The 12,018-nt window shown below is 34.7% G+C and overlaps 1 protein-coding gene across 3 annotated transcripts in view; it reads left to right on the top strand.

Moving 5' to 3' along the window:
* Positions 1–12,018, top strand: part of CDC42BPA (CDC42 binding protein kinase alpha) — a 316,853-nt gene that overhangs the window by 69,445 nt on the left and 235,390 nt on the right. The window lies entirely within an intron of this gene.

Here is a 12,018-nt window from a genome sequence, read left to right as displayed (position 1 = left end):
TTTGAGACACTTAAGGCTTTTCTCTCTTGCTCTGTTAATGTATTGAATTACCCCAGTTTATTTTCAAATGTTAAACTAACCTGGCATTTCTAAGCTAAGCCCAACTTTGTATTACCCTTTTTATGTTTCCTTGCTCTTGGTTTGCTCTGTGAACATGTGTACGTGCTTAGGATCTTTGAGAGAAATTGGCCTGTAATTTTCCTACTTAAAATCCTGATCAGATGTTGGTGTTTTGATTATGCTGGCCTCATAAAAAGAGGGAGGTATTCCCTCTTTTACCATTCTCTGGTAGAGTTTGGGAAGATTGTTATTATTTTTTCCTTACATGTTTAGAAGATTTCACTTGTAAAACCGTGGGCCCTCGAGGTTGCTGGTGACACTGTTTGAGATTATGTATTGAATATCTGTAGTGGAAATCAGACTGGTTTGGATTGAGTCCATCCATGTCATCTAATTTTTCACACTTATTACTCTATTGATTATTTTTACCTGTTACTTTTTTCATTTGTCATGCTAGAGCTTTATCGGTTTTGTTATTTTTTCAATGAATTAACCTTTGCCTTTTGAATTTTTCTGTTGTAGATTCGATTTCTGTTTCAAAAATTTCTGCTCTTAATATTTTCTTCCTTCTATTCTCTTTGGTTTTAACTTGCTATCCTTTTCATAGCTTTTGGAGATAGATACTTACAGCATTGATATGTAGCCCTTCTTTCCATATGTGTATTTAAGGCTATACATCTTCCTCTAAGCAGCTTTAGCTACAGCTGATAAGTTTTATCATGTCATGTTTTCGTTGTTGTTTTGCTCAAAATACAATGTGATTTCCAGTATGATTGTAAATTTCCACTATTTGTGTGGTTTTTAAAAATTTATTACTTTAGAAGTTTGTTGCTCAATTTCTAAATATTTAGAGGGTTTTGTAGTTCTATTTCTGTTATTGAGTTGCAGTGTAATTCCATAACAGTTACTGTGTGATGTCAGTCTTAAATTTTTTTTTTTTTTAACGTTTATTTATTTTTGAGACAGAGAGAGACAGAGCATGAACGGGGGAGGATCAGAGAGAGGGAGACACAGAATCTGAAACAGGCTCCAGGCTCTGAGCTGTCAGTCAGCACAGAGCCCGACGCGGGGCTCGAACTCACAGACCGCGAGATCATGACCTGAGCCGAAGTCAGCCGCTTAACCGACTGAGCCACCCAGGCGCCCCTGTGTGATTTCAGTCTTTAGAAATTTGCTGTGCATTGTTCTAGAAATACTAATTAGGTTAAATTCATTAATCTTGTTTAAATCTTCCACATCCTTCATTATTTTCTCTGCTTGATCTGCCATTTCCTTATTTATTCTTTATTTTCTTTCTTTCAGTTTTCACTGATAACAAATATAAAGTTATATCTTCCTGGTGATTAACTCTTTTATCATAGTGGAATGATCCTTGTCATCTCTAAGTAATGCTTTTGGAGTTAAATTGTCCTTAATTTGACATCAGTAGAATGATTTCAGCTCGTTTTATTAACATTTGCATTAAATATCATATTCCTTCCTTGTAGTTTTAGCTTTTTAGAATCTTATGTATGTTTACTGTTAAGTAAAATATAGTTTTTGTTTTGTTTTGTTTTTTAAAGTAAATTCTACCCCCAGTGTGGGGCTCAAACTCATGACCTTGAGATCAAGAGTCGCATTCTCTACCAGCTGAGCCAGCCAGGAGCCCCAGTTTTTGTTTTTTAATCCACTCTGATAATCTCTTGTCTTTTAGTTGGAGTATATAGTCAGTTGATATTTAGTGTAAATACACTACGTACTATAATTTTTTTTCTATATTTGTCTTGCCCATTCTGTATTATGTGTCTCCCAATTCCTGGATTAATGGAGTATTTTAAATTATTTTTTCTCTCATTTATTAATTTCTTAGTTTTACTTTTTGTTGGTTTCCCGAGAGATTGCCACATGTGTCTTTGGTAAATTTGTGTTTTGCCGATTCTCATTTACCTGACTTCTACCTTTTTTGTCATTGCTCTTATGTTTTTAGTTCTACATATATTTAAAACCTTAAAAATTACTGTCCCTGTTCACATGGGCTTATTCATACATTTACATTTTCTCTTGCTCTTCATAGTCACATACTTTACATTCACATACTTCCCTTTGATACCATTTCATTTTGACTTAAAAATTCTGTTTAGTATTTCATCATGTTTGATGATAAACTGTCTGCTTTTATTTGTCTGAAAATATGTTTCTTTTAAGGTCTTAAAATTTTTTAAAAATCGAGTTATATGCATGCCTAACTCAGTGGATTTTTGCATTTGCGTGAACTTGTGTCACCATTATGCAGACCAAGATAGGCATGCATTGCCTCTTCTATGTGAGTAAGTACCTCCATATTAACCATCTCTGCTGACTTTATCACCGTAGACTTATTTTACCTGTTTTTGAATTTTATATTAATGAAATTCTAATATATGTCCTTGTTTGTGACTTATTTTGCTCAAGATTATGCTTGTGTTATTCATCTTTGTTTGTATTGGTTCATAGTACTCCTTTGTATAAATATACCACAAGTTATTTATTCATACTAATGTTGTGGGGATTCAAGTTGTTGATGGTTTATGGCCACGTTATTAATGTTGTTACAAACGTTCTTGTACATGTCTTTTGGGAGGCAAGACACTCATTTGTGTTGGATGTAAACTTAGGAGTGGACTTGCTGGGTCACTGGGTGGGCATATTCAGGTTTAGTAGATAGTGCCAGATAATTTCCCAAGTGGTTACCCATTTATCATTTTTACCAGTACACCTACCAACAACATATTAAGGTCTCAGTTGCGTTACAGCCTCACTAATACTTGGTAATTTTGGTTTTTTTTTTTACCTTTACACCATTTTTTTTTTTTTTTTTTTTTTTTTGGTGAATGAATAGTAACACTGAATTATGATTTTATTTTACATTTTCTTTAAGTTAAGATTTCTTTACAAATTCTATAAGTTAAGCCCATTTTCATATCACTTTATATAACTTAGATTTTTTTTTTTTCATGAAGTGCACATTCTGAGGTTGGGGAATTGGGAGTGGGTTGTTGGACTTACTGGTATATATTCTGGATTTACATCCTTTGTTGGAGATAATGTGTGTGTGTGTATTAAATAAAATATCTCTTCCTTCCTGTGGCTTGGCTTTTCCCTCTCCATATGGATTTTTTTATTGAAGAGAAGTTCTTAGGTTTAGTGAAGACCAGTTAATTAAACTTTTCTTTATTGATCAGCCCTTTTTGTGTTCCTTGAAAGAAGTTTTTTTTCTAACTTCAAGGTCATTTAGACATTTTCTTGTGTCATCTTCTATAGTGTTTAAAAATATCGTTTATATTTCAGTCTTTGATCCATCTGGTATCGATTATTTTGTATTTCTTGAGGTACAGGTCAAGGTTCATTTTATTCTTTGTGGGTTTTATACCTTTATTTATGAGTGTTTGGTGTTTGTGGATGAGCTTTTTATAGAATTCTGTTTGCTAATAACTTTGTTGCTAGAATAGAAATACAATTGATTTTTGTATATTCATCTTGTATATAAGGATCTTGACATGTTAATTTAGTTTATATGTAAGTTTTTTGAATTTTTCATAATCATATTTCTAAATAATGACAGCTTTTGTTTTCTTTCTTCCCAATTCTTATGCCTTTTATTTCTTTATCTTGTATTATTGCAGTGGAGAGGATCTTCCAGAAAATGTTGAATTCAAGTGGTGAAAATAGAATTTTTACCTGATTTGTGATTTCAGGAGGAAGTGTGCAGTATTTTACTATTGGGTTTGAAGTTTGCTACAGCTTTTTTGTTTGTACTGTTACTCTTTTTCAGGTTAAGGAAGTTTTCTTTATAGTCCTAGTCTGTTGAGAGTTTTTGCCATGCATAGGAGTTAACTTTTATCAAAAGCTTTTTCTATATGTGTTTTGATGATATGATTTAACTTTTTTATTCGGTTACTGTTGGGATTATATTGGTTAGTTTTTAAAGGTATCAATACTGCATTATTGTATAAGTTCAGTTGTTCCTGATGTATCATTTTAATATATGTAAGTTGGGTTGGTTTGCTAATATTTTGTTTAGCAGTTTTTTGTTTTATGTGCACGAGAAAGATTGACCTTTAATTTACCTGTCTTGTTAATTTTGGAATGATATCCCTAACTCATAAGACAATTTGGGAAGTGTTCTTGCTTTCTCAGCTTTTTTGAAAGAGTTTGTAGAGGATTAGTATTATTTCTTTGAAAAGTAGTGAAGCCATTGAGACTAGGAGTGTAATTTTTTTTTTTTTTTTTTTTTTTGGTTGTCTAGCTCTTCTGAGGTAAATTTTATACATGTTGAAGTACACTGATTATATATACATATAATGCTGTGAGTTTTGAGAGATAGATAGATTTACCCTTATTGAAGATACAGAATATTTCCATCTTCCTAGCAAGCTCCCTTTCCTGTCACTTTCCCATAGCTTCCAAGTGGCGACCACTGTTCTAAATTTTCACTGTGGATTAGTTTTGGGTTTTTGAAAATTTCACGTAAATGGAATCATACCATAGGTACTTTTTGGTGTACAAATTCTTTTGCTCAGAATATGTCTGATGAGATCCATCCTTGTGATCGAATGTATGAATATTCTCTTCTTATTGCCGATTAACATATTATTTTATTACTGTATTACAATTTATCCATTCTTCTGTTGATGAGCATTTGGGCTGTTTCTAGTTTTTGGCTATTAGGAATAGAGCCGACATGCATATTATTGTACAAGTATTTATGGAAATACATTTCTCTCTTCTTTGGACAAAACCTGCTGCTGGAACTGCTCTGTTATTGGTAGGTGCATGTTTAAATTTAAAAGAACCTGGCACATTTTTTCTAAGGAGGTTATACCATTTTACATTCCTATCATGTTCCGTGGTTCTCACCAATACTTTGTTGTTGTTAGTCTAGTGGGTAATAGTCGCTCATGGTCTTAAATAGCATTGTTATAGGTGTTTCTGTGGCTTATTCACCATTCTTCTATCTTCTTCGTGAAGTATGTGTTCACATGTTTTGCTCATTTTTAAAAATTGAGGTATTTGTATTTTTATTATTGAGTTCTGGGAGTTCATTATATTTTATATTTGTAGAAGTCCTTTGTCAATAGATGTTTTGTCAGTATTTTCTCACAGGCTGTGTGGCTTGCCTATTAATTTTCTGAAAAATGTTTTTATGAGCAGAAGTTTTCAATTTTGATGATATAATTATGAATTTTTTTCTCCCATGGTTATTGTTTTCTATGTACTTTCTAAGAAATTTGGGTTCGTACCCAGGTCACAAAGATATTTCTGTTTTTTCCTGAAAGTTTTATAACTTTAGCTCTTATGATGTGTGGTTTGGTGATTTATTTTGAATGAATTCACGTGTCACGTGAGCTAAGGGTTGAGGTTCATTTATTTCCTAATGGATAGGCGGTTGTTTCCGCACCATTTAGTGAAACAAGCTGTTTTCCCCCTGTTGAATTACTTCAGCACCTTTGTCAGAAATATCAGTTGACCATATAAATCTTGATCTTTTTCTGCTTTTCTTATTCTGTTGCATTGATCCCTCTGTCTGTCCTATGCCAGTCTCATACTATCTTGATTTTGATTCCTCTAGCTTTACACTGAAAAGTTGAGAGCATGTAGTGAAGTCTGAGGGTAAGTCCTTCTACGTTGTTCTCTTTCAAAATTGTTTTAGCTCTTCTAGGATTGTTGCCGTATTGCATAAATTCTAAAATCTGTGTCAGTTTCCGTAAATGCCTACTCATCATTGAACATGGGTTCATATTCAATTATAGATCAGTTTTGGTAGAACTGACATATAAATAATGTTGAGTCTACTAGTTCATAAACAAGGTATTTCTCTTGATTTTTTTAAGGTGTCTTTTAATTTTTCTTAGGATCGTCTTATTATGTTAGTATACAGTTTTGTTCATACTTCGTTAAATTTATTCTTAAATATATTATGTTTTTTGATGCTATGGTAGATGAGACTGAAAATTTTTATGTTTAGCTAGAATGCTGCTAATATGTAGATACATCAGTGACTTTTGTATCTGACGTGATTTCCTCAATTCACTTACTGTTTTTTGGATAGTTTTTTATCGTTTTAATTGCTGTTTTCTTAGATTTTCTTTGTAAACAATCACCTTGTCTGAGACTAGGGACAATTTCCTTATTATTTTCCAGACTTTCTACCTTCTATTTCTTTATCTTGACTTACTGCACTAGTTCAGATCCCAAGGAAAATACTGAATAGGTGTCCTGAGACACCTATTCCTGAGCTTTGGGGGAAAGGATTCGGCATTTCACTGCCTAAGTATGGCGTTAATGGTAGGTGTTGGTGGAGGTGCCTTTTAACCGATTGAAGATACTGTCTTCTATTACTAGTTTGCTGAGAGTTTAAAAAATTTAATGACTAATGGGTGCTGAATTTTGTCATATGCTTCTCTGGCATCTGGTGAAATTATCATATAGATTCACCCTTTTATTCTGTTAGTACGGTTAGTTATTTGATTGACTTTTTAAAAATAGACCCAATTTTTAGCGCAGTTTTAGGTTCATAGCAAAATCGAGTGGAAAGTACAGGGAGTTCCCATGTACCCCGCACTGACATGGGCACAGCCTCGCCCACTGTCAGCATCCTGCACTCCAGTGATACATTTGTGTGTAGTCTGTGAATCTGCAGTGACACATCGTCATCACCCAAGGTCCACAGTTTACATTAGGGTTCGCTCTTGGTGCTGCCCATTGTCTGGGTTTGAACAAATGTATAAAGACACATACCCACCACGTAGTGTCTCATGAATGGTTTCACTGCCTTCAAAATCCTCTCTCTGTGCTCTGTTTATCATCCTCCCTCCCCTCATCCTCTGTCACCGATCTTTTTACCGTCTCTACAGTCTTGCCTTTTCCAGAATGTCCGATAGTTGGAATTATACAGGATGTAGCCTTTTCATAGTGCCTTCTTCCATGTTCATTTAAGTTCCCTTCATGTCTTTTTATGGCTTTTGATCGCTCATTTCTCTTTAGTGCTGAATGACATACCATTGTCCGAATATGCCACTGTTTTTAATTATCCATTTGCCTGCTGAAAGACATCTTGGTTGTGTCCAACTTTTGGCAATTATGAATACAGCTGCCATAAATACCCACATGCAGGTTATTGTATGGACATAAGTTTTCATTTCTTTTGGGCAGATACCAAAGAGCATGATTCCTGGATTGACTGACATAAGAGTATTATTAAAGTTTTGTAAGAAACTGCCAGAAGGCCTTCCAAAGTGGCCGGTACCATTTTGCATTTTCACCAGGAATGAATGAGAGTTCTTGTAGCCTCCATATCCTTGTCAGCATTTGGGGCGTTCAGTGCTTTAAATTTTGGTCATTCTAACAGGTGTGTAGTTGTATCTCATGGTTGTTTTAACTTGCAGTCCCCAGGGTGGTGTGGAGCATCTTTCCACAGGCTTATTTGTGTATCTTCTTTGGTGAGACGTCTGTGAGCACCTTTGGCCCATTTTTTAATGGGTTGGTTTGTCTTCTTCATGTTGAATTTTAAGAGTTCTTTGTTTATTTTGGATAACAGTCCTTTATCGTGTGTCTTTTGCCAATATTTTCTCCCAGGTCAGTGTCTGTCACAGAGCAGAAGTTTTTAATTTTGGTGAAGCCTAGCTTATCAATTATTTCTTTCATGGATTATGCCTTTGGTATATGATTGATTTTTCAAATATTAAAGTAACCTCTGGGATAAATTCCAGTTGATCATGACTTACTATTCTTTTGAGATATTGCCCTATTCAGTAGTTCCTTAGTATTTTCTTAACTATTTTCATATCTATGATTCATGGAGAGTGTTCACATATAATTTCCTTTTTATAATGTCCGTGCCAAATTTTGATGTTAATATTATGCTGGACTTAAAAATGAATTGAGGGAGTTTTTTTTTTGTTTTTGCTTTTTTTAAAAAATATTTTATGTATATTTGGTCCCCCCCCCCCCCCCCCCCCCCAATGTTTGATAATTTACCAGTGAAACCATCTGGAATTTTTTGTTTTTGTGGGGAATATAATCCTACTAATTTAGTTTCTTGATGGTTACAGAGCTATTCAGTTTTCTATTTTATCTTGGGTCAGCTTCAGTAAGTTTTGTTTTTCATGGCAGTCATGTTTAGAGGTTTTTCAGTGTTATTAATTTTGAACAAAGCTACTTGAGGTTTGTGAATTGTCTATATTTTGTCACTTTTTAACTTTAATGTTTTTACCTTTGCTATTTCTTTCCTAATACTTTCTTTGGGTTTAATTTGCTCAACTTTTTTCTAGTTTCTCAAGGTGAAATCCTAGATCTTTGATTCTTTTCCATTCCAATTTACACATCAGAACTATAAATTTCCTCCTGAGAAGGATTAAGTGCTTCCCACATACCTTGGTGTTATATTTTCATTCTTAATATCAAAATACTATTTATCTATGATATCTTTTTTGATTGAGTTATTCAATGTAGCATTTACTTCTAATAATTTTGGGGCCATATGAGTTATCTTATTGATACCGAAGTTATTTTATTATGGTCAGACATACTCTAAGTTTTCAGTACTTTTGAGGTTTATTGAAATTCATTCTGTGGTCAAAATAGGGCTTATCTCTGAAAACTTCATGTGCACATGAAAATAATTTTTATTCTACATTTGTTGCTTGTAGTCTTTTATACATGTCAGGTCAAGAGAGTTGATGCTGTCGACAAAATCTTCCATAATATGGTGAGTTTTGTTTAGTTCTTTTGAGAGAGGGCTATTAGAATCTTCAAATGCAGTTGTGGGTATGTCTGTTCCTCCTCTACATACATTTTGAAACTCTTCAAAGGGGCATATAACTTCTCAATTTTTACGTATTTTTGATACATCAACCCTTTTATCATTATGGAATTTTCCTTTTTTGCAATGTAATTATTTCTTGTCTGGTATTCTAGTGTGTCTCATGTTAATAGAGCTTTCTTAAGGTTTGAACTTTTTTTTTTTTTTTTTGCCTTTGTATATAAAGTGAATCTCTTATGGATGGCATATAGTTAGGTTTTGCATCTTTTACACATTCAGGTAATTTCTGAGCTTCAGTCTGGCTCTTTAGAACCATAGGTCAACAAACTTCTTCTGTGAACTGCCAGACAGTAAATATTTTAGATTGTACCATCCGTTTGGTTTGGGCAAGTACCCTGCTCTGTCCCTGTAATGCGAGTATAGCCCTGGGCAGTTTGTACATGAATGGATTTGGCTGTGTTCATATAAACCTTTATTTATAAGACAGGTATTGGAATATAGTTGACCTTGAGGCCATAGTTTGTTGAAGCCTTGGTTTAGACCACCTGAATGAATATTTATAAATATGTTATAGAAGTATATATGTAGGTGTGTCATTTTTTTTTTGTTTGTTTGTTTTTTGTTTGCCTCATCCTTGTTCCTCTCTTGCTCTCTTTCTTCTACCTTTCTGCTACCGCACAAACCAGAAAGCCGAAAAACATGAATTGCCCATAATTAGAGTCAAACACAAATGAATTGGAATGACCCAGACACATGTTTAATTTTTGCCAAAAAGCCTTTATTACTTGGGCATAAGAATTGAAAAGGAAGAGTTTTAGAACATCAGTTTGCAAATAGGTTATTATAGATCTAAAAAATATATCTAAGAGCTCCAAGATAATGCTGAAAGCTACTATAAATTAAAGGGTTAGTTCAACAATAATTATACATCTACACAAGTCATGAACTTTTATATGTATAAACAACCACAGTTGGAAAATAATGGAAGAGAAAAATACGATTGCCACATTATAAAAATGTTAATTATCTCTAAATTAATAGATTCAATAATTTCAATACATATGCTAATTACTAGACTGATTCTTCAATTTATACAAGAAAGTAATTAAGAATCAACAGAAAATGGGCGCCTGGGTGGCTCCGTCAGTTAAGCGTCCGACTCTTGATTTCGGCCCAGGTCAATGATCTCACGGTTCATGGGATCGAGCCCCACAGTGGTTTCTGTCCTGACAGCACGGATGCTGCTTGGGATTCTCTCTCTCTCCTCTCTTCGTCCCTCCCCTGCTCGTATGTTCTCTCTCTCTCTCGTAATAAACTTTAAGAAAAAGAATAAACAGAAAAACTTGTGAAAAATGGAGCAGTGGTGGACCTGCCGTATATTAACACATGTTACAAAGCCTCGAAAAATAGTACATGAAGTCCAGAAATAGGCCCAAATCCATGCAGTAATGTAATATTAACTAAAGGCAGTGTCTCCAGTTAGTGTAAAAGAGAGTTTTTAATACATGGTCTTTATACCACAGGGTAGCTGATTGGGAGAGTCCCATTTGTGGATCCAGTTAAAATTCATATTCTAAAATTTTTTCTTAATGTTTATTCATTATTGAGACAGAGAGAGATAGAGCATGAGCAGGGGAGGGACAGAGAGAGAGAGAGAATCTGAAGCAGACTCCAGGCTCTGAGCTGTCAGCACAGAGCCCGACGTGGGGCTGGAACCCACAAACCGGGGGATTATGACCTGAGCCGCAGTCGGACGCTCAATTGACTGAGCCACCCAGGCACCCCAAAATTCATATTCTAGATCAGGACAAACTACAAATGGATCAAATTTTTAAGTGTACAAAAGAGACAAATATAACACGTGTCCAAAGTAGGTCGAATAAACTATGGTTTATCCACACCCTGGAACACTGCAGCCGCAGTAAAGAAAGAGTTCTCTGTGCCCCTGCGCGGAGGTCTCCAGGATGTATTGTAAAGTAAGTAAAACAGGACGCAGGATCATAGCTATAGAGTGCTATTTTTTAGTTGAAAACAAATTTTTCCGTTAAAATATTATGATCCATGCTCGTATTATCATAAAGTACAGGGACAAGAGGGAACGGGGTGCAGGTAGACACTGACTGGAGTGGGAGTGACACTTCTAAGTGGAAACAGTTTTGTTTTGATTTGTGAAGCACTACCTATTTATTGAATCATGAATTATTTATGAATTTATTATCTATTTAAGAAATCATTAAAAATTCTTCCAGGTTGGGGTAAATTAACCTGTAAGTTCTGTGAATAACTTAAGGAAGAAGTAATTCTACATATTAACTTCCCCAAAAGTTAGAAAAAGAGGGACCACTGCCCAACTCATGAGGCTAGAATGACCTTGTTTGAAACCTGACCATATGTGGAGTTGAAGGAGGCAACACAGGAAAGAATGCAGATGATCTGATTTCATCACAAAAGTCAGGGTAACGATGTAGAGTGGGAAGGGGGGGAGGCGCGTGGGTGGTTTCTTGGTTGCTGCAACGTTCTGTTTCTTGATCTTGGTTTTTATACGTTGTTCACCTTATGCCTGTGTTGAACTCCACATGTCTTTTGTTTTCCTTGTGTATGTGATAATTGGTTATAAATGTTATAAAATAATTCTTAAAAGAAGCTGTAATAATCGTGGAATACACGTTTATCTAACAAATTAGCTTTAAAATATATACAGTAACGACAGATAAAATTTGCATAGGAGAATCTAAACACTTGCAGTAGTTTAAAATAGAGCTTTTAACTTGCTTCTCAGGAATTGGCAAGTCAAGAATAGAAGTCTTGATTTTCTGAAGGTAGAACTTGTTAGTGGCATATTTATTCCATTCTGTGTTAAAACGATTGGTAGAGTAAAGCAGTGATTTTTAAAAATGGTAACAACTGGTTTCTCCCAGACTAGTTTCACGAAGGGGTTAGAGGCAGTCAAATCTGTATCTAGTAGGGACCCGCCTACTTTTGTTTTGTTCAACTATTCTGTTGGGATTTATGTTCCGCAGCTAGCACAGCAGTTCTAGCCAGTGTTAGAGTTGTTCATTCACATGATCAGGTTCATTGCAAATAAAACTTCTGTTTAAAACAAAAACAAAACAAAACATGCCACAGAAGAGAACAGAGAGGGTATCCACAGTGGAAGGTTCAACAGATTTAGGGACTCC

Source organism: Panthera leo, chromosome F3, assembly GCF_018350215.1.
Source record: "Panthera leo isolate Ple1 chromosome F3, P.leo_Ple1_pat1.1, whole genome shotgun sequence".
NCBI lineage: Eukaryota > Metazoa > Chordata > Mammalia > Carnivora > Felidae > Panthera > Panthera leo.
The sequence above is the reverse complement of the archived record's forward strand: the minus strand, read 5'-3'. Positions and strand labels throughout refer to the sequence as shown.